Source organism: Zea mays, chromosome 5 (genome assembly GCF_902167145.1).
Source record: "Zea mays cultivar B73 chromosome 5, Zm-B73-REFERENCE-NAM-5.0, whole genome shotgun sequence".
NCBI classification, from domain to species: Eukaryota; Viridiplantae; Streptophyta; class Magnoliopsida; order Poales; family Poaceae; genus Zea; species Zea mays.
Window position 1 is genome coordinate 5,160,149 of NC_050100.1, and position 24,483 is coordinate 5,184,631.

The 24,483-nt window shown below is 49.0% G+C and overlaps 1 pseudogene; it reads left to right on the forward strand.

Moving 5' to 3' along the window:
- The first annotated feature begins 9,649 nt into the window (after positions 1–9,649).
- Positions 9,650–10,923, forward strand: LOC103625823 (protein WHAT'S THIS FACTOR 9, mitochondrial-like; annotated as a pseudogene).
- The last annotated feature ends 13,560 nt before the right edge of the window (positions 10,924–24,483 follow it).

Consider the following 24,483-nt stretch of genomic DNA (forward strand, 5'->3'; position numbering starts at 1 on the left):
AATTTGAGAGTTATTGAACTCCGAGCCGTTGTCGCTTCTAATTTTCTTGATCCTTAAGCCGAACTCATTTTGAGCCCGTCTCAAGAATCCCTTTAAGGTCTCTTGGGTATGAGATTTTTCCTGCAAAAAGAACACCCAAGTGAAGCGAGAATAATCATCCACAATAACTAGACAGTACTTACTCCCGCCGATGCTTATGTAAGCTATCGGGCCGAATAGGTCCATGTGTAGGAGCTCTAGTGGCCTGTCAGTTGTCATGATGTTCTTGTGTGGATGATGAGCACCAACTTGCTTCCCTGCTTGGCATGCGCTACAAATCCTGTCTTTCTCAAAATGAACATTTGTTAATCCTAAAATGTGTTCTCCCTTTAGAAGCTTATGAAGGTTCTTCATCCCAACGTGGGCTAGTCGGCGGTGCTAGAGCCAACCCATGTTAGTCTTAGCAATTAAGCAAGTGTCGAGTTCAGCTCTATCAAAATCTACCAAGTATAGCTGACCCTCTAACACTCCCTTAAATGTTATTGAATCATCACTTCTTCTAAAGACAGTGACACCTACATCAGTAAATAGACAGTTGTAGCACATTTGACATAATTGAGATACGGAAAGCAAATTGTAATCTAGAGAGTCTACAAGAAAAACATTGGAAATAGAATGGTCAGGTGAAATAGCAATTTTACCCAAACCTTTGACCAAACCTTGGTTTCCATCCCCGAATGTGATAGCTCGTTGGGGATCTTGGTTTTTCTCATAGGAGGAGAACATCTTCTTCTCCCCTATCATGTGGTTTGTGCACCTGCTGTCGATGATCCAACTTGAGCCCCCGGATGCATAAACCTACAAAACAAGTTTAGTTTTTGACTTTAGGTACCCAAATGGTTTTGGGTCCTTTGGCATTAGACACAAGAACTTTGGGTACCCAAACACAAGTCTTTGACCCCTTGTGCTTGCCCCCAACATATTTGGCAACTACCTTGCCGGATTTGTTAGTTAACACATAAGATGCATCAAAAGTTTTAAATGAAATGCTATGTTCATTTGATGCACTAGGAGTTTTCTTCTTAGGCAACTTAGCACGGGTTGGTTGCCTAGAACTAGATGTCTCACCCTTATACATAAAAGCATGGTTAGGGCCAGAGTGAGACTTCCTAGAGTGAATTCTCCTAATCTTGCTCTCGGGATAACCGGCAGGGTATAAAATGTAACCCTCGTTATCCTGAGGCATGGGAGCCTTGCCCTTAACAAAGTTGGACAATTTCTTAGGAGGGGCATTAAGTTTGACATTGTACACCTTTTGGAAGCCAATGCCATCCTTTATGTCAGGGCGTCTCCCACTATAAAGCATACTACGGGAAAATTTAAATTTTTCATTTTCTAAGTCATGCTCGGTAATTTTAGCATCTAATTTTGCTATATGATCATTTTGTTGCTTAATTAATATCATATGATCATGAATAACATCAATATCAACATCTCTACATCTAGTGCAAATAGAAGTATGTTCAATGGTAGATGTAGAGGGTTTGCAAGATTTTAATTCCACAACCTTAGCATGCAATATATCATTTTTACTTCTAAGGTCGGAAATGGAAGCATTGCAAACATCTAATTCTTTAGCCTTAGCAAGCAATTTTTCATTTTCATTCCTAAGGTTAGCAAGAGAAATGTTTAATTCTTCAATCTTAGCAAGCAAATCATTATTATCATTTCTAAGATTGGGAATTGAAACATCACAAACATTTGAATCAACCTTAGCTAACAAATTAGCATTCTCATTTCTAAGGTTGTCAATAGTTTCATGGCAAGTGCTTAGCTCACTAGACAATTTTTCATATTTTTCTACTTCTAGAGCGTAAGCATTTTTGACCTTAACATGCTTCTTATTTTCTTTAATAAGGAAGTCCTCTTGGGTGTCCAAGAGATCATCCTTTTCATGAATAGCACTAATCAATTCATTTAATTTTTCTTTTTGTTGCATGTTTAGGTTGGCAAAAAGAGTACACAAATTATCTTCCTCATCACTAGTATTATCATCGCTAGAGGACTCATATCTAGTGGAGGATTTGGATTTAACCTTCTTCTTTTTGCCGTCCTTTGCCATGAGGCACTTGTGGCTGACGTTGGGGAAGAGAAGGCCCTTGTTGATGGCGATGTTGGCGGCGTCCTCGTCGGAGGAGGAGTCGGAGAAGCTCTCGTCCGAGTCCCACTCACGGCATACATGAGCGTTGCCACCCTTCTTTTTGTAGTATTTCTTCTTCTCCTTTCTTCTCCCCTTCTTGTCGTCGCCCCTGTCACTGTCACTAGAGATAGGACATTTTGCTATAAAGTGACCGGGCTTACCACACTTGTAGCACACTTTCTTGGAGCGGGGCTTGTAATCTTTCCCCCTCCTTTGTTTGAGGATTTGGCGGAAGCTCTTGATGACGAGCGCCATCTCCTCATTGTCGAGCTTTGAGGCATCGATTGGTTGTCTACTTGACGTAGACTCCTCCTTCTTCTCCTCCGTTGCTTTGAATGCGACCGGTTGTGCTTCGGATGTGGAGGGGCCATTAAGCTCGTTGATCTTCCTTGAGCCTTTGATCATAAACTCAAAGCTCACAAAATTCCCGATTACTTCCTCTGGAGTCATAAGTGTATATCTAGGATTGCCACGAATTAATTGGACTTGAGTAGGGTTAAGGAAAATAAGTGATCTTAGAATAACCTTAACCATTTCGTGGCCATCCCATTTTTTGCTCCCGAGGTTGCGCACTTGATTCACCAAGGTTTTGAGCCGGTTGTACATGTCTTGTGGCTCCTCCCCTTGGCGAAGACGGAAGCGACCGAGCTCCCCCTCGATCGTCTCCCGCTTGGTGATCTTGGTTAGCTCATCTCCTTCGTGCGCGGTATTGAGCACGTCCCAAACTTCCTTGGCGCTCTTTAATCCTTGCACCTTGTTATACTCCTCTCGACTTAGTGAGGCGAGGAGTATAGTTGTGGCTTGGGAGTTGAATTGCTCGATTTGGGCCACTTTGTCCTCATCATAATCTTCATCCCCTACGGATGGTACCTGTACACCAAACTCAACAACATCCCATATACTTTTGTGGAGCGAGGTTAGATGAAATCGCATCAAATCACTCCACCTAGCATAATCTTCACCATCAAACGTTGGTGGTTTGCCTAATGGGACGGAAAGTAAAGGCGTATGTTTAGGAATGCGAGGATAGCGTAGGGAGATCTTACTAAACTTCTTGCGCTCATGGCGCTTAGAAGTAATGGACGGCGCGTCGGAGCCGGAGGTGGAAGGTGATGAAGTATCGGTCTCGTAGTAGACCACCTTCCTCATCTTCTTTTTCTTGTCGCCACTCCGATGCGACTTGTGGGAAGGGGATTTCTTCTCCTTCCCCTTCCCTTTGTTGTGGGACTCTTCCGATGTAGCTTTCCCGTGGCTTGTAGTGGGCTTGTCGCCGGTCTCCATCTCCTTCTTGGCGTGATCTCCCGACATCACTTTGAGCGGTTAGGCTCTAATGAAGCACCGGGCTCTGATACCAATTGAAAGTCGCCTAGAGGGGGGTGAATAGGGCGAATCTGAAATTTACAAACTTAATCACAACTACAAGCCGGGTTAGCGTTAGAAATATAATCGAGTCCGAGAGAGAGGGTGCAAAACAAATCGCAAGCGAATAAAGAGTGTGACACGCAGATTTGTTTTACCGAGGTTCGGTTCTCGCAAACCTACTCCCCGTTGAGGTGGTCACAAAGACCGGGTCTCTTTCAACCCTTTCCCTCTCTCAAACGGTCCCTCGGACTGATTGAGCTTCTCTTCTCAAATCAATTGGGAATCAAACTACCCGCAAGGACCACCACACAATTGGTGTCTCTTGCCTTGCTTACAAATGAGATGATCGCAAGAAAGAATTAAAGAAGGAAGCAATCCAAGCGCAAGAGCTCAAAAGAACACAACAAATCACTCTCACTTAACACTAAAGCTTTTGTGGAATTGGGAGAGGATTTGATCACTTGGGTGTGTCTAGAATTGAATGCTAGAGCTCTTGTAAGTAGTTGGAAGGTGGAAAACTTGGATGACTTGAATATGGGGTGGTTGGGGGTATTTATAACCCCAACCACCAAACTAGCCGTTTGGTGAAGGCTGTAGTCGACGGGCGCACCGGACAGTGTCCGGTGCGCCAGCCACGTCACCCGGCCGTTAGGGTTCGACCGTTGAAGCTCTGTTTTGTGGGCCCGCCTGGCTGTCCGGTGGCGCACCGGACAAGTCCTGTAGACTGTCCGGTGTGCCACCCGCGCGTGCTCTGACCTCTGCGCGCGCAGGCGCGCATTTAATGCGTTGCAGTCGACCGTTGCGCACGAAGTAGTCGTTGCTCCGCTGGCTCACCGGACAGTCCGGTGTGCACCGAACATGTCCGGTGAATTTTAGCGGAGCGGAAATCCAAAGCTGGTGAGTTCAGAGTCGCTCTCCCCTGGAGCACCGGACACTGTCTGGTGGTACACCGGACAGTCCGGTGAATTATAGCGAAGCGCCTCTGAGAATTCCCGAAGGTGCGAAGTTTAGCTTGGAGTCCCCTGGTGCACCGGACACTGTTCGGTGCGCCAGACCAGGGCACACTTCGGTTGTCCCTTGCTCTCTTTGTTGAACCCTTATCTTGGTCTTTTTATTGGCTTAGTGTGAACCTTTGGCACCTGTATAACTTATAGACTAGAGCAAACTAGTTAGTCCAATTATTTGTGTTGGGCAATTCAACCACCAAAATCATTTAGGAACTAGGTGTAAGACTAATTCCTTTCAGTTGGCCCTAATTGGGTTGAGACGGTCGTGGAGCTTAGTGCTAAGGCCCCTCCTGAACTTGTCCCTCTTCTTCTCATCAGTGTCTGCGTGATATCCAGCATACTAACACAGGTCATTGAAGGCGTGAGCGTACTGCAACAAAGTACGATTCCCCTGAGTGAGTGCTAGAAACTCATTAAGCTTGCGATCCATAATGCCTGCTGGTATATGATGCCCTCTGAAGGCTGCCTTGAACTCTCTCCATTCCACCATGTGGTCAACTGGCTGCATAGCGAGGAAATGATCCCACCATGTTCGCGCGGGTCCGTGAAGCTGCTGGGTGGCGAACCTGACCTTAGCCACATCTGAACAAACTCCATTTAGTAGTGGGAATTTGGATTCCACTAACCTGAGCCATACATCAGCATCAAGCGGGTCCTCTGCCCGAGTGAACAACGGCGGCTGAGTGCTAAGGAACTCCTGATAGGTGGCCGCTGCTGGGGGACGCTGATGGTGATCAGCACCACCATAATGCTGAGGTGGCGGCTGACGCTGAGCCAACTGTCCCAGAATCTCATTCTGCTGAGCCATCAACTCTTGTATGGTAGGAGGCGGTGGCGGTGGTGGAGGAATGCGTTCATTCTGTCCACGACGCGCTCTTCCTGCCATCTGAAAAATTAAGGATGCTCTCAGAACCATATTTCTAATGTCAGGGTTCATACGTGGTGAAAGAGTCGAAAGGGTAAAACCAATATTTTCTTGCATAATTTATAAAAGATATTACGTGGCATAAAACTTTTCTTCATAAATTAAAGCTGACATCATTCATCACCCATACTTCCAAAAGAGTTTGTTACGCTTACATCAGTGACTCCAAAAGGCTCAACTCTGTCTAGCCTAGTACCCCAAAGGTGCAAAAGCTAAGCTAGCTTCGAGGAGTTCTACCGCCACACACATCTAACTCTATCCCTACAACCTAGTGAGCAAACGAGGCAACGCTCGACTCGGGGGAAGGTGGTCTCCCTGAGCCAGCAGTGTCCAAGCTGGATGCAGGCTCCAGCTCCTCTCCTCCCTCGATATCGACATCCTCGTTGGCCTCCATGTCCTAGATCTCCTGGTGGTGCATATCCAAATGTTGGTTAGCTTCCGCAAGTTGCTGCTGAGTGTTGATTAGCTGATCCTCGAGAACCTCAATGGTGTTCTCCCTGGTTCCCACTAGCTCCTCAAGCTCCTGGATCTCGTTGGACATCTGTTCCACCTGCAGGTCCTTTTCCACCATCTCAGTGGATAGGTCTACCACAAGTTCCTCTCTGTTATCCAAGGTGATCTTGGTAGCCTCCAACAATGCCATTAGCTGAGACATTGCCTCTCCTCGCATCACTTGCAGACGATACAGGGCATCCATGCACCGCACCGTCAAGTGAGCAGTCTGCCCTGGGTAAAGAGCCCATATATCCTTGGCATGCTCTACTCGGTCCTTCCACATTGGGTCGTCCTCCTTCTCAGCGGGGAACAAGCCAATGGGATGAGTAGACAGCTCCAAGGGGTGAAAACCACAGAAGGTCGTCAGCCCGTGGAGAGCAATGGCCTCGATAGTAGCTGCTCCAGCTGGGCTTCTTTCTCCACTTGCATGCTCTCTCCCTATATATCTAGCAGTATAGTACCTATGTCGCCTCCAGATGCCCAGGTCTTCATCATATCCTTCTCCGGCAACGAACAGGTATGCCCGCCTCTTCTCTTCCCCTCCTGCTCTACAAAACCTTGGAAGTGGGGGAGGCGAGGGATGGGGTCTCTGATTTTTTTGCCTATGGTACCTGTGCGTTGATAAAAAATATTATGCGAAGAGTGGAAACAACCAATAAAAAATCTTGAGATCTTTTTGGTGGATAATTTACGCGGGTATTGTTGTGAGCCGTCGCAACGCACGGGTAACCGACTAGTATGATGAAATGTTTGAGTCCTTCTAGTGAGAGTTTGAGATTTCTTTAAAAGCCCATAATGATGAGTAACATCATACAATATTTACTGATCAGGATAATACAACAGGTAAGGCAACTGAAAAGGTGTTCATTGAGGCATGACATAGATTATGTTCCTTCCACATGATAACCAAGAAAGAGGGATTTCTAAAAACCTAATGTTTGATACTACAGGGCGCTACAAGTATCTCTCACACAAAATTTTCATCTTGGCATAACAAATAGAAAGGTCATCATAATGTTTCTTATTGGTAGATAACTCACTTGATATTCTTGTCAAGCAAGTTGAGGATATGATGGTTTAAGTAACTGTTTCAGGAGTTTAATGTCTAGCTTAGAACAAGTATAATAAGTGATGTAGGCGAGCTGCAAGAAATGCCATATCAGATTTATAGTGATGTGGAAGCTAGAAAGACAAATGAAGAGAGAATGGAAGGAGACTGCTCACTAGTAGTCATTTGAAAGCGGTTGCTCGGGCTGCTCATGAACTCCAAGACCGTTTGTGATGAGAGTGAGCCAAGTATTAAATATAGATCTTGTATTAAGGAAGAGTTATTATATAATCAGACTTTTAATGGCTATATATGACATGGCAATAACATAAAACCCGTTGTGGGCTATATTATTAAACTTGTTCTTATGTGAAAGTTCATGCACCAAATGAATCATTGTGCAATGCACGCTTGAAGAAAAAATATTCTTACAAAAGTTTTAAAGACGACAATAACTTGGCTTGAAAAAAACATAACAGAATGAGAAGAACTAAAATATGGCTCCATGCACAAGGGCAAAAGTTCTCTCAACCAATTACTACATTCAATCAATTTTCATTGTACTATTTTATGAGACAACTGCATATTTAGAACTCTAATATATCGTGCTTCGCAATTTTGCATTCGGAAACATTTGTTTTGTGAAAATAGAACTTAGAACATCTTCTACTTGATTACAATGCCATTTAACATTTTTCTTCACTTTATATTTTCCTTCCATGTATTTGGTGCATGAGTAGACACAATTACCCTTTTGTATGTATTCTCATATGTATTCTGGTCTCCTGATCGTGTAAGTAGACACAATTACCGGACAACATGAGGTTGACGAGACAGCTCGTCGAAGAGCTTGCACAGCGTGTCGGGCACTTCTTCGTGCCAGGTTGAGCCACTCGACGTTGTAGAGGCACAAGAAGGATGTCGACATCTGGCCAGTGAGCTGGTTCATGCTAGCATCGATCACAAGTTCACAACTGTCTTGTGGAGCATGCCGAGTGCATGGGGGAGGTACCCGAGTTCTGTTTGTTGTGGAATGTGGAGGACCACATCGAGGAGGGAGTTTTAAGGTGGACGATCGATGACTGACGCGATAGTGGGTGACGACTGTCCACGGCTGCACATGTGAACAAAAGACAAACATTAGGGCAATTGTGTTCACTACTGCGCTCGGACACTAAATACAATAAAAAATAGAAAAAGGGAGAAAATATGTTAAATGACATTATAATTTAACTTTTGAGTCATGTTTTTGCTTTTCGGTTGGCTAAATTGCTACATGTCATGTTTGAAGGCAAGAGTATGCATTTATCTCATTATTTATTTATTTATTTATTTATTTCTCTATCTAGAAAGAATAAAGGGTTGTTTAATTTACTGTCTAAGACGCCATAAACGTGCATAATTTCTCAGTTTGGTTTCCTACCTAAGACGACACAATCTGCCTAACCTTAGTCGCTTTAATTGAAAAACTAATTCTTAAGCTTAGTCGGGAAAGTTAGGTACGTTGTGCCGCTTTAGATAACAAACCAAACAACCTGGTTCTTAAATTCGAGCAATTAAAATTAGATAGATTGTGACGCCTTAGGTTGGCCCTAATTCTCTTGCTTACCCACGCTCTCCCTCAGGCCGAGGGTGAGGGAGAGCACCGCAGAGCTTCTGGCCGCTGGGAAAGGAGTCGCCGGGGGTTTCCGGATAAGACCAGACGCAACCCCGAATTTTTTAGAACTAAGGTATTCTCTTCATAAAATCGTTATCCCGAACGAAGCAATTGCATTTCTATTACTATAACAGTCGTATATTTGGACTTCTAGTATCCTGATCCAATCTAACCATTCAACACTGCAATGGCAAGCGATAAGCTCCCTAAACTAACACTCTCCTCTCCTGCAGCGCCGACTAAGACAACACCTCTCCTGCCGCGCCGACTAAGACAACACCGACGTGCTTGCGCCGGCCCGTGCGCCACCTCCCCGTCCTCAACTTCATATCGGATCAGATCATATGGCGCCTCCATCTCCCAGTTGCTAGTGCCCCGCGCGCTCGGCCTCGGCCGCGGCGTGTTCTACGAGGCGTTCGACACCGCTATCGAGATCTCCTTCGCGCGCATGCTCCACCTGACCGCCGTCGTCTGGAATGCAACACGGCTCGCTGGCATCGGAAGTGAGAGGCGGCTCCGTGAGGCCATCCGCATCGTCGGTGGCGAAGCAACGGTTCTTGCGGACATCGTCGTCATCTTCGTGCTCGCCGAGAAGGACTCCACATCCTCCGCGCTCACATGGTTCTTCTAGCTCCTCGCCGCCTCCACTCCCTCGTTCCGCAGGTGCCGCTGCCAGGGAATGACGGAGCGTTCACGCTCACGAACAGGTAGAGCGACTGAGCGGGACGTAGAACCGCGATGGGGAGGCACGACGCGACGAAGCTGTGCAGGAGCTGCGCCGAGGACGAAGCTGCGAGTCAAAGGCTTGGACTGGCAGCGTTAATAGTTGTCTACGACGGTAAACGTGGGAAAGATAGAAAAAAAACCAAAGATCAGACTGTTATAGTACAAGGATTCCAATTGCAAGGTTTGGCATACTAATTTTACGAAGCCCGTTAATCGCGATACCAGCAATCAAAAAAGCTACACAACCCCACCCTTCTTCTTCCTCTGCCATCGCAGCCTCCGTCCAAAGATTTTGGAAACCCACACCCAAACCCGTACCATGCAGTCCCTTGCGAAATCTCGGTCGCTCGAGTCTCTCCTTCCCCTCGCCGTCCACCTCCAGTCCATGGCATACGTGAACGTACGTGATGATACGGTGGAAGGACTCATCGTTTGATGCCATCCCCGAGATCTCCCACGCGCGTGATATCCGCCCGCTCGTCTCCCTCGCACGCATCCTGTCCCCATCGCCCACCCCTGTATCAGCGGTCTCCAAGCTCGACCCCTTGCTCGAGACCCCAGACCGCTGGGTCACCGCTTTCCTCCGTCGCTTCTCCGCCGCCTTCGTCGAGTCCGTGGGGCAGCACAACATCCCCTGGTTCCGGCTCTCTGATGCCGCCACCCAACTCCTACAAGAGGAGTGGTCCGTCTTCGCCGCCCGCCGTGCCGGCGCGTCGTCTTGATGACCTCACGACACCACCTCCCGCTCCGCATCACGCAGGGCATGCTCTAGCATCTTGGCATTCCGGAGAGCTACTTAAAGGACCTGGATCATGACATTGCACGAGATGGATTCAGGATTGTAATTTCAGGAGATGGTGACCATGGAAGGGAATTGGAGCTAATTGACGATGGCAAGAATGAAGAAATGCCTCTGTCAGTTCTCCACGTGAATGCTATGAGAAAGTTGGGATCGGTGGAAGAGGTGTCTGTCCCGCTCTTCCCGTCCAAGTGTCTTTGGTTGAAGCAAAAGATTAAGGACTGGTTGGAAGGGTTCTAGAGGCTCCCTTATGTATGATGTATCTCCATATGAGAATTTCAGCCACATCAATCCGGGTAGTGATGTTTCAGAGAAGCAGGCAGTCGGGGTGCTCCATGAGCTGCTTAGTCTGTTTGTGACATGCTCTGGTGAGAGGCGACGGTTACGCTACCTCCGACAGCACCTAGGGTTACCACAGAAGTTTCATCTTGTGTTCGAGCGGCACCCTCGTGTGTTCTACTTATTGTTAAAGGAGAAGACATGCTTTGTTGTCCTCAAAGAGGCCTACATAGCCGGAGAAGACAATGCAATTGAGGCGCACCCCATGTTGGAAGTGTTCAAGAAGTATGTTGAGTTGATGGAGCAGTCACGGGAAATCATAAGATGTCGACGGGGCGGGAAGCCTATTGAACTGGAGTCCAAGTCACGCGGGGATAACTGAGAAGAAGGATGGTAATACATGTGCAAATATGACCCCTATAACAAGAATGTGGATATGTACTCTTGGTAAGAGCCAGTTTATTTCTCATTATTCGCAGAGATATAGAGTTCGGGGGGGGGGGGGGGGGGGGTTGGAGGACCGAACCCCCGAAAACAACAAAACACATTTACAAAGTTTACATATTGCAGGAAAAGAAATTACACCAATTGCTTATATCGCTATCACAGCCTCTGGTACGAGGCAGCCAAAGTCGAGCTTCATCAGAGCATCTGCGCCTGAGGGAGAGGGGGGAAGGTGTCGCGCCTCTGAAGAGTGAAGACCACGTCATGCCGATGGTTCCACAATACCCAGCAGCACAAGTCAATACAGGAGTTCCTGATGCTGGGAGATTGATTTCTTATGGTCTTGTCGCAGACATATGCATTGTCAAGGGGCGCCCAGACTTTCCCAAAAGGCACAGGTGACCGAGTACCTGAAGATTACGTGGTTGCCATCTTCTTCTTCGTTCAGGCACAAGTCACGGAACACCTGAAATAAACTCGGGGACGATTAATATCTTAGTGTTTTGATGACCTTCGACAAGAGTAGGCTCCCAACAGTAACATTGAACATATGCAATCATTCTCTTTCCAGAATTTGAATAATCAACTAATTGTGAGTTTTTTTTTAACTTGGTCAAATAATAACATTGAACATCTACAATTATCCTCCGTTCTGAATTTGAGTTATCAGCTAGTTGTGAGATTTTTATTGCGGGATACCACTGTTATCAATTGTATAGATAGAAGTTGTAGTGATTTGGATTGTAGGCTGGGATTTTGGACTGTTTATCGTACAACTGTGACTCATTAGTGTTGGATCTCTTGTATTACTTCAATAGATAACAGAAGATCCAGGCAGTATGATAGTCACTGTTGCAGAATGCATTTATCATCTTTTCAGTAGGCAACATCAGAGATTTGAATTATTAAAGTGCTAGCTCATGGTTCTTTCGTCTTTTCCTTTTGCACATGCCATTACCCTGATAACTGTTGAGGGATTGACACTTTTTTGCAACAGTTTCCTGTTGGGTGCCTTGGTATAATAGTGCGTCTTATGTCTTGGTCTTCCTTGTGTTAATGAAAGATATATACGTACCCTCTATTGTTTGTGTTTATACTACATGGTAATATTTTGAAGAATAACATTGTTTTCTTGTTAGGCTTAACACGCTCATGTAGTATATAACTGTTGAGGCATTGACCCCAAGATCGATAGCTCCACCTCCTCCCTACATCTTTGAAGATTTTTTCTCTCGAATACGCAGGAAAGCTACATATCATTATATTAAGAAGGAAAATGGGTGATGTTTGGGAAAACCTCGAAAAACACCATACAAAACTCACACCTTACTAGAAACTTTACATCAGAAAGAGAGAAAATAACTGGACCCTTGACCTACTAGACCCAGAGTTCACTGGATGGAAGGTTGGAGCGCCAGGATGCTAGAGAGTCCCCTAGCTCCAGCCCTACACCAAAGATGGAACTCATCTTTGATCCCTCCCATTGATGACCACACTAATGCTAGGCTGGACACCGTTGAAAATACACCGCCACATGTGTTTGAGTGATCTATGCTTAGACAGAACTATTTTGAGGCAAAACCATGTAGGCCTGTTAATCAATATGTTCCTGCTGTTTTTTTCTCGATCGAATATGTTCCTGCTGTTATGCTTTGTTGCTTGCCGAAACCTGGTGTTAGCCAGTTTTTAGTCCTATCTGTTGCTGTGTCTCTTACACCCTAAGAAAATGAACTTGTTGCTGGGATTATGAACCACGCACTGCGAGATGCTTGAACGCTACGCTTCTTGGCTTAATCGCAGGGCGCGCGAAGCGCCGCTCCTTTGCTAGTTACTTTAATAGATAATAACAGAAGATGAAGGCAGTATGACAGTTACTGTCGCAGAATGTATTTATCATCTTTCAGTAGGCAACATCAGAGATTTGGATTTTTCAAAGTGCTGACTCAATGGCTCTTTAATTTAGTTTTCTCCTTTTGCTCTCATTGGCTGAACAAACTGGTTTTACTTTTTTGGGCTATTGTTAACCTAGTCATCATTGCATGGTTATTATTGATGAGGTTAAAATGGCTCGCTTACATCATTGCATAGTTCCTAGACCTAAATATTGTTCCTTTCTGCTAGTGTAACACTTATATCTGAATCTTCATGCATAGCAACTGACGCTAGGATAAGATGATTTATTTGAACTCATGTGATATTTGTCGGGGACCATAATTAGGGGAACCCTCAAGACTCCTAATTCTCAGCTGGTAACCCCCATCAGCATAAAGCTGCAAAGGCCTGATGAGTGCGATTAAGTCAGGGATCAGTCCATTCGAGCGACTCGATCGTGCCTCGCCCGAGCCTAGCCTCGGACAAGGGCAGCCGACCCCGGAGGATTTCCGTATCGCCGGAGGCCCCCCTCCAACGGCGGACACATCTCCGGCTCGCCCGAGGCCCTGCCTTCGCTAAGAAGCAACCCTGACTAAATCGCCGCACCGACCGACCAAGTCGTAGGAGCATTTAACGCAAAGGTGATCTGACACCTTTATCCTGACGCGCGCCCCCCCGGCAGAGCCGAAGTGACCGTCGTCACTTCACCGCTCCTCTGACCGGCCTGACAGAAGGACAGCGCCGCCTGCGCCACTCCGACTGCAGTGCCGCTTGACAGAGTGAGACTGACAGGCAGTCAGGCCCTGCCAAAGGCACCATAGGAAGCTCCGCCCGACCCAGGGCTCGGACTCGGGCTAAGTCCCGGAAGATGGCGAACTCCGCTCCGCCCGACCCAGGGCTCGGACTCGGGCTAAGTCCCGGAAGACGACGAACTCCGCTCCGCCCGACCCAGGGCTCGGACTCGGGCTAAGTCCCAGAAGACGGCGAACTCCGCTCCGCCCGACCCAGGGCACGGACTCGGACTCAGCCCTAGAAGACGACGAACTCCGCTTCGCCCGACCCCAGGGCTCGGACTCCGCCCTGGCCTCTGTCGAACGACCTTCGCCTCGCCCGACCAAGGGGCTCGGACTCGGCCTCGGCATGGAAGACAGACTCGACCTCGGCTTCAGAGGAGCCTCCATGTCGCCCAACCTAGGGCGCAGGCCAGCCACGTCAACAGGAAGCGCCATCATCACCCTACCCCGAGCTGACTCGGGCCGCAGAGAACAAGACCGGTGTCCCATCTGGCTAGCTCCGCCAGATAGGCAATGATGGCGCCCCGCATGCTCTGTGACGACGGCGGCTCTCAGCTCTCTTACGGAAGCAGGAGGACGTCAGCAAGGACTCAACCGCTCCGACAGCATTCCCTCCGCCAGGCTCCGTCGCTCCTCCGACGGCCACGACTTCATACCAGCTGGGTGCCAAAATCTCTCCGGCTGCCACATCGGCATGTACTTAGGGCGCTAGCTCTCCCCCGCTAGACACGTAGCACTCTGCTACACCCCCATTGTACACCTGGATCCTCTCCTTACGCCTATAAAAGGAAGGACCGGGGCCCTCTTAGAGAAGGTTGGCCGCGCGGGGACGAGGACAGGACAGGCGCTCTCTTGGGGCCGCTCGCTTCCCTCTCCCGCGTGGACGCTTGTAACCCCCTACTGCAAGCGCACCCGACCTGGGCGCGGGACGAACATGAAGGCCGCGGGATTCCCACCTCTCTCACGCCGGTCTCCGGCCGCCTCGCTCCTTTCCCCCCTTCGCGCTCGCCCACGCGCTCGACCCATCTGGGCTGGGGCACGCGGCGACACTCACTCGTCGGCCCGAGGGACCCCCCGGTCTCGAAACGCCGACAGTTGGCGCGCCAGGTAGGGGCCTGCTGCGTGTTGACGAACAACTTCCCGTCAAGCTCCAGATGAGCAGTCTCCAGCAACCTCTCCGACCCGGGACGGTGCTCCGTTTCGGGAGTCTTGAGTTCATGTCCTTCGACGGCAGCTACGATATGATACTCCTTCCACCGCCGCGCGACAACGACAATGGCGGCCGACAGCCCGCCCGCCGGCGGCGGAATCGACGACGTCTTCCCCGCATGGTGGAAGAACAACATTCGAGCTCGCCCCGTCCTCTCCCCCGCCAACGGAGGAGGAGGCGGGGCAACCAAGGCCAAGCGGGAGGTCGCGCCTCGTCGGCTGTCGAGCGAGTCGACGTCCCTAGCGCCCCAACGGGGGGCGCGTCGGGCGTCGACCTCGCGTTTGAGACGAAGGCGAGCGCCGTCTCCCAGCGACACGCCAATCCCGAGCAAGCGGACGACGCCAGCACGCTCGCGGAAGGCTTGCTGGGCGTCACCCTCATACCTGAGATGACGGTGCAGTCAGTCCCCGACGTGACTTCATCGTCGTTCGTCGACCAAAAGGTACCGACCGATTCCCATCCTATGTCATTTGGATTCAGCCTCAACCCGCCTAGCGACCTTGCTTTGGCGGGCACTCTCGTAAAGGCGAGTTCAAACCCTCCGGGGTTTCGCATGCGGTCGCCTTGGGACCGGCTGACGGACGTCTCGACCTACGGGCCCTCTGGGTCCGAGGAAGATGACGACCCCAACATCTGTTGGGATTTCTCTGGATTTGGCAACCCCAGTGCCATGCGGGACTTCATGACTGCATGTGACTACTGCCTCTCCGACTGTTCCGACGGTAGCCGCAGCCTCGACGACGAGGACTGCGGCCCAAGCCGCGAATGTTTCCACGTCGATCTAGGGGGTCCCTCCGAAGGCAATCGTCTCGGCATGCCGGAGGACGGTGATCTCCCTAGGCCGGTGCCTCGCGCTGACATCCCGCGGGAGCTAGCTGTGGTCCCCGTTCCGGCGGGGGGTCACGACCCACAGCTCGAGCAAGTCCGCGGGGCGCAGGCCAGGCTCGACGAGGGAGCAGGAGCGCTTGAGCCGATCCGCCGGGACGTCGGGCAGGCATGGGCGGGCCAACCCCCGGCCGGAGAAATACGTCACCTGCCCCAGGGTCTCCAGCTCCGCGTCGCCAACGACGTCAGGGTCAGGCCGCCACCCGCATCCAGTGGGGTCGGTCAGAACCTGGCCACAGCAGCGATGCTTCTCCGCGCGATGCCGGAGCCATCAACCACCGAGGGTCGGCGAATCCAGGGGGAGCTCAAGAATCTCCTGGAAGGCGCTGCGGTCCGACGGGCCGAGAGCTCTGCCTCCCGAAGGCAGGGATACCCCTCAGAACCTCATGTCGCGACTTCCCGATTCATGCGGGAAGCCTCGGTCTACACCGGGCGCACGCGCAACACCGCGCCTGCGGCCCCGGGCCACCTCGGCAACGAGCACCATCATCGCGACCGTCGGGCCCACCTCGACGAGAGGGTGCGCCGAGGCTATCACCCCAGGCATGGGGGACGCTACGACAGCGGGGAGGATCAGAGTCCCTCGCCCGAACCACCCGGTCCGCAGGCCTTCAGCCGGGCCATCCGGCGGGCACCGTTCCCGACCCGGTTCCGACCCCCGACTACTATCACAAAGTACTCGGGGGAAACGAGACCGGAGTTGTGGCTCACGGACTACCGCCTGGCCTGCCAGCTGGGTAGAACGGACGACGACAACCTCATCATCCGCAACCTTTCCTTGTTCCTCTCCGACACCGCTCGCGCCTGGTTGGAGCACCTGCCTCCGGGGCAGATCTCCAACTGGGATGACCTGGTCCAAGCCTTCGCCGGTAATTTCCAGGGCACGTATGTGCGCCCCGGGAATTCCTGGGACCTCCGAAGCTGCCGGCAGCAGCCGGGAGAGTCTCTCCGGGACTACATCCGGCGATTCTCGAAGCAGCGCACCGAGCTGCCCAACATCACCGACTCGGATGTCATCGGCGCGTTCCTTGCCGGCACCACCTGCCGCGACCTGGTGAGCAAGTTGGGTCGCAAGACCCCCACCAGGGCGAGCGAGCTGATGGACATCGCCATCAAGTTCGCCTCTGGCCAGGAGGCGGTCGAGGCTATCTTCCGAAAGGACAAGCAGCCCCAGGGCCGCCCACCAGAAGATGCTCCTGAGGCGTCTACTCAGCGCGGCGCCAAGAAGAAAAGCATGAAGAAGTCGCAAGCGAAACGCGACGCCGCCGACGCGGACCTTGTCGCCGCCGCCGAGTACAAGAACCCTCGCAAGCCCCCCGGAGGTGCCAACCTCTTCGACAAGATGCTCAAGGAGCCGTGCCCCTATCACCAGGGGCCCGTCAAGCACACCCTTGAGGAGTGCGTCATGCTTCGGCGCCACTTCCACAGGGTCGGGCCACCCGCGGAGGGTGGCAGGGCCCGCGACGATGACAAGAAGGAAGATCACCAAGCAGGAGAGTTCCCAGAGGTCCGCGACTGCTTCATGATCTATGGTGGGCATGCGGCGAATGCCTCGGCTCGGCATCGCAAGCAAGAGCGCCGGGAGGTCTGCTCGGAGAAGGTGGCGGCGCCAGTCTACCTAGACTGGTCCGACAAGCCCATCACCTTCGACCAAGCTGACCACCCCGACCACGTGCCGAGCCCGGGGAAGTACCCGCTCGTCGTCGACCCCATCATCGGCGACGTCAGGCTCACCAAGGTCCTTATGGACGGGGCAGCAGCCTCAACATCATCTACGCCGAGACCCTCAGGCTCCTGCGCGTCGATCTGTCCTCCGTCCGAGCAGGCGCTGCGCCCTTCCACGGGATCATTCCCGGGAAGCGCGTCCAGCCCCTCGGACGACTCGACCTTCCCGTCTGCTTCGGAACGCCCTCCAACTTCCGAAGCGAGACTCTGACGTTCGAGGTGGTCGAGTTCCGAGGAACCTACCACGCGGTACTGGGGAGGCCATGCTACGCGAAGTTCATGGCCGTTCCCAACTACACCTACCTGAAGCTCAAGATGTCGGGCCCCAACGGGGTCATCACCGTCGGCCCCACGTACAAACATGCGTTCGAATGCGACGTGGAGTGCGTGGAGTACGCCGAGGCCCTCACCGAGTCCGAGGCCCTCATCGCCGACCTGGAAAGCCTCTCCAAAGAGGTGCCAGACGTGAAGCGTCATGCCGGCAACTTCGAGCTAGTGGAGACGGTTAAGGCCGTCCCCCTCGACCCCAGTGACGACGCCTCCAAGCAGATCCGGATCGGTTCCGGGCTCGACCCTAAATAGTGTTGGGGACTTGTTCTCAAATGCTAAGAGTTAAGAACAAGGCAACATAAAAAGTGTTAAGTGTTAAAGTCCTTCGTCCTTCGAAGCATTATGTCCCTTCGGGAAATAATGAGTTTCGGACGAAGGTCATAAGAGACATACCTTCGTAAACATAACAAGTAATGACGAAGGACTCATATAAAGCATGAAATATAATATAAGCATCATCATAGAATCATTTCTATTTTATTAACATGGAAAAATAGAAATGATTTCAAATTACAAATGTACCTTCGGTCCTGAGAGAAGGTAAAAAGTACAAGTGTGACGCAAAAGCAAATGCCAAGTCAGCGTGTGAACAGTACGGGGGTACTGTTCATCTATTTATAGACACAGGACGCAGCCTGTGACGAATTACAATTATGCCCTTTACAAAAGTTTACAACATTATCTTAGACCTCTATGGATAAAAAGGTCATTCTATCTTTATGTCGGTTTGCAACGCCGAAGCTCTATAAAAAGGAACCTTCGGCCATTTCCTGGGGACGATTTCAGCCGAAGCTGCTTCTTCACGCAAGACCTTCGGCGCAACGAAGCATGGACCCAACAGTAGCCCCTTTCGCGGCGCTAGATCGTTTTTCGTAACGAGCTTGAACCGTGAAAAAAATCCTCTCAAGCTTCGGGAAGCCGAAGGTCCAAAAAACACCTTCCCTGAGCTCGTTGCCGAGAAACGATCCATTTCCCGAGATCGTGTCGGTCCCACCTTGCAGAGTCACTGTTTGGTCTTTGCGGTCCACTGCGCAGCGAGTACAAGTTACTGCCCGCCTGGTGTAAAAACCCTGCCGCTTCGCCTTCTTACCTGCAGCACTATATAAACAGACGAGTAGGTGTGAAGTTACCACAGCATTTACTGCTATTTGCACTGTTTTGCTGCCAAAATTTTTAACCATCACCGAAGCTTGTTTGTCAGATTTGAACGAAGCTCTATCTTGAAGCCTGCTTCGGAGAAAAAAGTATCAAAGTTTCACAAGTTCATAATTAAATGGCCAGAGTTCGCTCTACAGCTAGGGTTGAGCGTGAGGGGGACGAAACTGAAGCTTCGGAGACTGTGCCCATCTCCGAAGCGATGCAGCGCTCCGGACTGGTGACTGCGGAAGAAATGCCTGCTGCCGAAGCAAACCCGACAGCTGCCGAAGGAGAAGGGAACATTGAAGAAACCGACTCCGAAGATGACTACCGTATTGCCATGCCCAGCAAACCCAGCCACCTAGACTTCGGAAAATCTACTGTTTCAAAGGTTGATCTCGCCAAGATGGTGAAAGCAGGTTTTTTCAGTGAAGATCAGAAGAAGCTACTTCGCTTCGGGGGAGAAGAGACCACCCCGAAGCCAGAGAAGGACGAGGTTGTCATCTTCAAAAGCTTTTTAAAGGCTGGGCTAAGATTCCCTGTTCACGAGATTGTTGCGGAGATATTGAAGAGGTTTGGCATCTACCTTCACCAGTTAACTCCTAACGCTATCGTTAGGCTTAGCGTTTATATTTGGGCCCTCCGAAGCCAAGCAGTGGAGCCTTTTGCTGACAGTTTCTGTCGAGTTCATGAATTGCATTATCAAACAAAGGCCAGAAAAGATGGGCTTCATGAAAACTTCGGTTGCTACAATTTTGCCTACCGGAAAACCGCAAAGTTTCCTGTAATCAGCTACCGAAGCAAATGGCCGGCAGGCTGGAAATCAGAATGGTTCTATGTCAAGGTTGATGAGGACAAGGAGAAGCTTGTGCAAAGTCCACTCGAGCTAACTTTCGGAGAAACCCGACCCCACTGCAACATGACACCAGAGGGTCAAACTCAACGGGCAATGGATGAATTCAGAATCATTGCAGAGCATATTGGTACCAGGGATCTGGTTCAAGAATTCTTAGCATTCAAAGTCTTCCCTACTCTGAAAAAATGGGAAATGCCAAAGTTAAAGGGAGAGAAGAAGGAAGGGGATCTTGTCCGGCTTCCTTACCACTTCAAATTCAAGAAATATTTTAAGAAGCCCTGCCAAGAGTGGCTGGATACAGTTGAGGTGATGTGTAATGAAATTCTTGGAAATTATTCGAAAAAAGAAGATCAACTGATGACAGCAGCCTTCGGCACCCGTCCGAAGCGAAGGCTGAACCGAGTGCTTGATGCACTGGGTTTCGAATATCCTGATTATGCGCAGCTGAACAAGGGTGCTGAGGGCCAGAGAAGAAAAAGAGCGGCCGAAGCTTTAAACAAGGATGAAGAACAACCACCAAAAAAGAAGAAAATTGTCAAGAGAAAAATATCAACTCCAAAGCGAAAACTATCCGAAGAAGAGGGGACCCCCACACCACCTTCTACTAGCGACGTGGAGGAAATTCTAAAGGTAATGACTGAACCCATGCCCACGAAGCTAAGTCCATTAGGGCCTCGACTGACGAAGCTTTTTCAAAAGCTGGCGGAGCCGGAAAAAACGAAGATAGCCAAAGCGAAAAGGCAAAGAATTATTGCCGTAACAGAAGTTATTGACAAGACGCCACCGAGGGCGTCAATTCAGAAAACACCAGCTGTTGAGGGCACAGAAAATGTCGAAGTCGCACCTTCGGAGGTCGCGGCTACCGAAGCCGCTACAGCCGAAGATGTAAACTTAGAATCTACTATTGAAGACATCAACAAAATTTTAACAGACATGGCTGCAGAAGAAGCTGCCACCACTGCTGAAGAAACCATGGCCACAGTGCCTGGGAAAGGGAAAGAAATAGCCGAAGACACTTCGGACGACGAAGCCTACTCATTTCAAAATTTAGTCGGGCAAAAACTGTCGAAGGCCGAAAAAGAAGAGCTTAAGGAATACGCCAAATCTTGCGGATACAAGCCAGGAGCTCTTCTATTTGGAGGCATTGATGATGAAAAACTGGGCTGCATCCGGGACTCAGCTGGGGCTAAGGTCATCGGTACTCTATCAAAGAGTATCGGTTTTCCGAAACTAGAGACAGACATCAGCCGCTACCGACGACAACATATCGTCGGCAGCTTATTTTATTCAAATTTCAAGGTAAACATCCTTCTCTCTAACTTCTATTGTTTTTTAATAATGGCAATATTCTTTAACGAAGGTTGTTTATTTGCAGAGCATGCTTCTAAGCAAAGCTTTGAGGATGCAGCAAGATCTAGAAGATAAGAAGCACGAAGCTATAATTGAAAATTTAGAGAGCAAGATAAAAGAACAATCAGCTATTATTGAAAAGAAAGACTTCGAACTTCAATCAACCGAAGGCTTGCTGGCAGAGACTGAAGCCAAAGTAGCAGAATTGAATTCGAAGCTTCTCTGCCAATCAAAACAATTTGAACAAGAGAAGCTAAAACTTGACTCGAAACTTGAAGCCGAAGTCCAAGCCAACTCAAATTTGAAGAAATCATTAACAAGCCTTCAGGATAAATGTTTGAATTTTAGCAACAATTGTATCCAACAACTAAAGAAGATCTTTTACTCAGTTGGAGCCAGCAGCGGGAAATTTACCCCTTCGGATGAAGATTTACCAAAAGCCTTCGATCATATCGAAGCTGAAATTGAAGAACTTGACGAAGTTATAGCTGGGCACGGTGACTTCTGTGCCTGGGTAGCTTCTCGGGGTACTGCTGCAGCATTCCTGAAGGCTGGCTGCGAGCATGGAAAGATTGTCAACAGGCCCAACTTCGCCCTGTCTCCATCAATTCTCGACGACATTCCTGACCTCGCCCGGAGCATCTCAAATAGATTCATAAAAATGATATGGACAAAAGGCGGGCGAGAGAAGGCTGGGGACGAAGCTCGAAGTCATCTTGAACCAGTAAGAAATCATACTTTGTACTTACCTCCTCCTTCACACTTGATTTTTACTCGGGATACCTTGATTCATGTAGGATGACGAAGCTGAAGGTGATACTTAAAGGATATGCCGCCGAAGCAGAAACCTGACGAAGATTATTAGGAGTAGACTAGAAAAAACTCAGGAGAATTTGTAACAACTTTTTGTAAATACAATTAATCTATTCTCAAGGAACTTTGTTCATACCTTGTAATATATTCTTACCCTTTTATTGAGACGCTTTGATGTGGACGAAATCAGTATTTTGAGCCAAAGGCGAAAAAACACCTTCCCTTCTTTTCGGACACAACGAAGCATAAAAGACCATTTCTTCTTTTTGCCAAAGCTTTTCTTTTTTGTACATGACGAAACATAAAAGACCGCTTCTTCCTCTTGCCGAAGCTTTTTCTTTTTTGTACATGACGAAACATAAAAGACCACTTCTTCCTTTTGCCGAAGCAACCACTTAGGAACACAAATGCTATGAATGAATGCTTATGAATGCAAATGCTATGATGTAATGTGCGAATGAATGTCCAAAGCATATAACCGAAGCCACACTCAACCATTATTTCCTTGGAATCAACCACACATCAGCTCTGCATTCCCTTAGGAACGACTTTGGAGCTTCCTCGTCTTTTACTTAGACGGTATAAACTCTGCATTCCCTTAGGAACGTCTTTGGAGTTTCTTCGCCTTTTACTTAGGCGGTATAAGCTCTGCATTCCCTTAGGAACGTCTTTGGAGCTTCTTCGTCTTTTACTTAGACGGTATAAACTCTGCATTCCCTTAGGAACGTCTTTGGAGTTTCTTCGCCTTTTACTTAGGCGGTATAAGCTCTGCATTCCCTTAGGAACGTCTTTGGAGCTTCTTCTCTTTTTTCTTTTTCAGTTTCTGCACTCGATGGTGCGTTCTCAGCTGTTACATTTACATTTTTTGGGGGATTTTGCTCTTATAAGACTAAAAAAGGAAATTACACATGATGGCCCCATTAAAAACCTTTCTCCCCCTTCGGAAAGGAAAAGGGTGCCATGAAAAAGAAAAGAAAAAACATAAAAAATTACATCATGTTATACATAGTATCGCCGAAGCTCATCCGCATTCCAAGACCTTGGAATTTCGTTGCCATCCATGTCCTTCAATCTGTACGATCCAGGCCTTGACGAAGATACTACTAAGAATGGTCCTTCCCATTTCAACTGTAGCTTACCCACTGTATCTGGGTTAGCCACTCTCCGAAGCACCAAGTGTCCCGGCTCAATATTTTTTAGCCGGACTTTTCTATCTCGCCATTTAACTGTTTCAGCCTGATATTTATTGATATTCTCCACGGCCTGAAGCCTGATCCCTTCTAAAGCATCCTTTTCCACAAGGCAAGCATCTTCGGGACCTGATTCTGCCGAAGCTACTACTCTTATTGATCCAGCTTTTGCTTCCTCCGGAGTTATTGCTTCGTCACCGAATAATAATTTGAATGGGGTAAAGCCTGTAGACCTTGATGTTGTTGTATTGTGGCTCCACACCACTTTGATTAACTGATCTGGCCACTTTCCCCTGGGTTGATTGAAGATTAACTTCATTATTCCTGTCATTATAATGTCGTTGGCCCTTTCAACGAGCCCATTTGACTCCGGATGCCTGACTGATGCGAAATGGATCTTCGTTCCAATTTGATCACAGAAATTTCTGAAAGCTTCGGAGTCAAACTGCGTTCCATTATCTACAGTGATTGCCTTCGGTACCCCGAAGCGACAGACAATATTCTGCCAGAAAAACTTTTGGACAGTGGCCGAAGTTATTGTGGCCAATGGCTTCGCCTCAATCCACTTGGAAAAATACTCCACAGCCACTATAACATATTTTAGATTCCCTTGAGCCGGTGGTAATGGACCCAACAAGTCAAGGCCCCACCTTTGCAATGGCCAGATGGGTTGTATCAGCTGTGTCAAAGACGAAGGTTGTTTTTGATCTCTTGCACATTTCTGACAACCTTCGCACTTTTGCACTAACTCCGCCGCATCCGAAGCTGCCTTCGGCCAATAAAACCCTTGGCGGAAGACTTTCCCAAGTAATGGCCTGGATCCGATGTGGGATCCACACAGGCCTGCATGTATCTCTTTCATCAACTCTATACCTTCGGCTCTAGATAAGCACTTGAGCAGCGGAGCGCAAACTCCATGTTTGTATAATTCCCCTTCTATCATGACATACGGACGAGCTCTTGCCTCTATTCTTTTATTGTAAGCTTCGTCATCTGAAAGGAACTTACCCTGAAGGTAAGAGATTATTTCAGTTCTCCAATCTTCGCTGTAAACAGGAGATATGTTGAGGACTGCTCTTTCAAGGAGCTCCACTGAAGGTGCCTTTATTGTTTCGAAGAACACATCCGAAGGTAACGGCAGCCCCTGTGCCGCAGACTTAGCTAGCAAATCAGCATGCTCATTTTGTCCTCGAGGAATATTCTTGACAGAGAATCCTTCGAAGGATGCTTCGATCCTTCGGACCGTATCTAGATATTTTTCAAGCTTCGGATCTTTAGCCTTGCAACTTTTGTCAACATGACCCGAAACCACCTGGGAATCAGTTTTAAGAATTGCCCTTCTGATTCCCATTGCCTTTAATTTCCGAAGGCCCAGAAGCAGGGCTTCGTACTCAGCAATA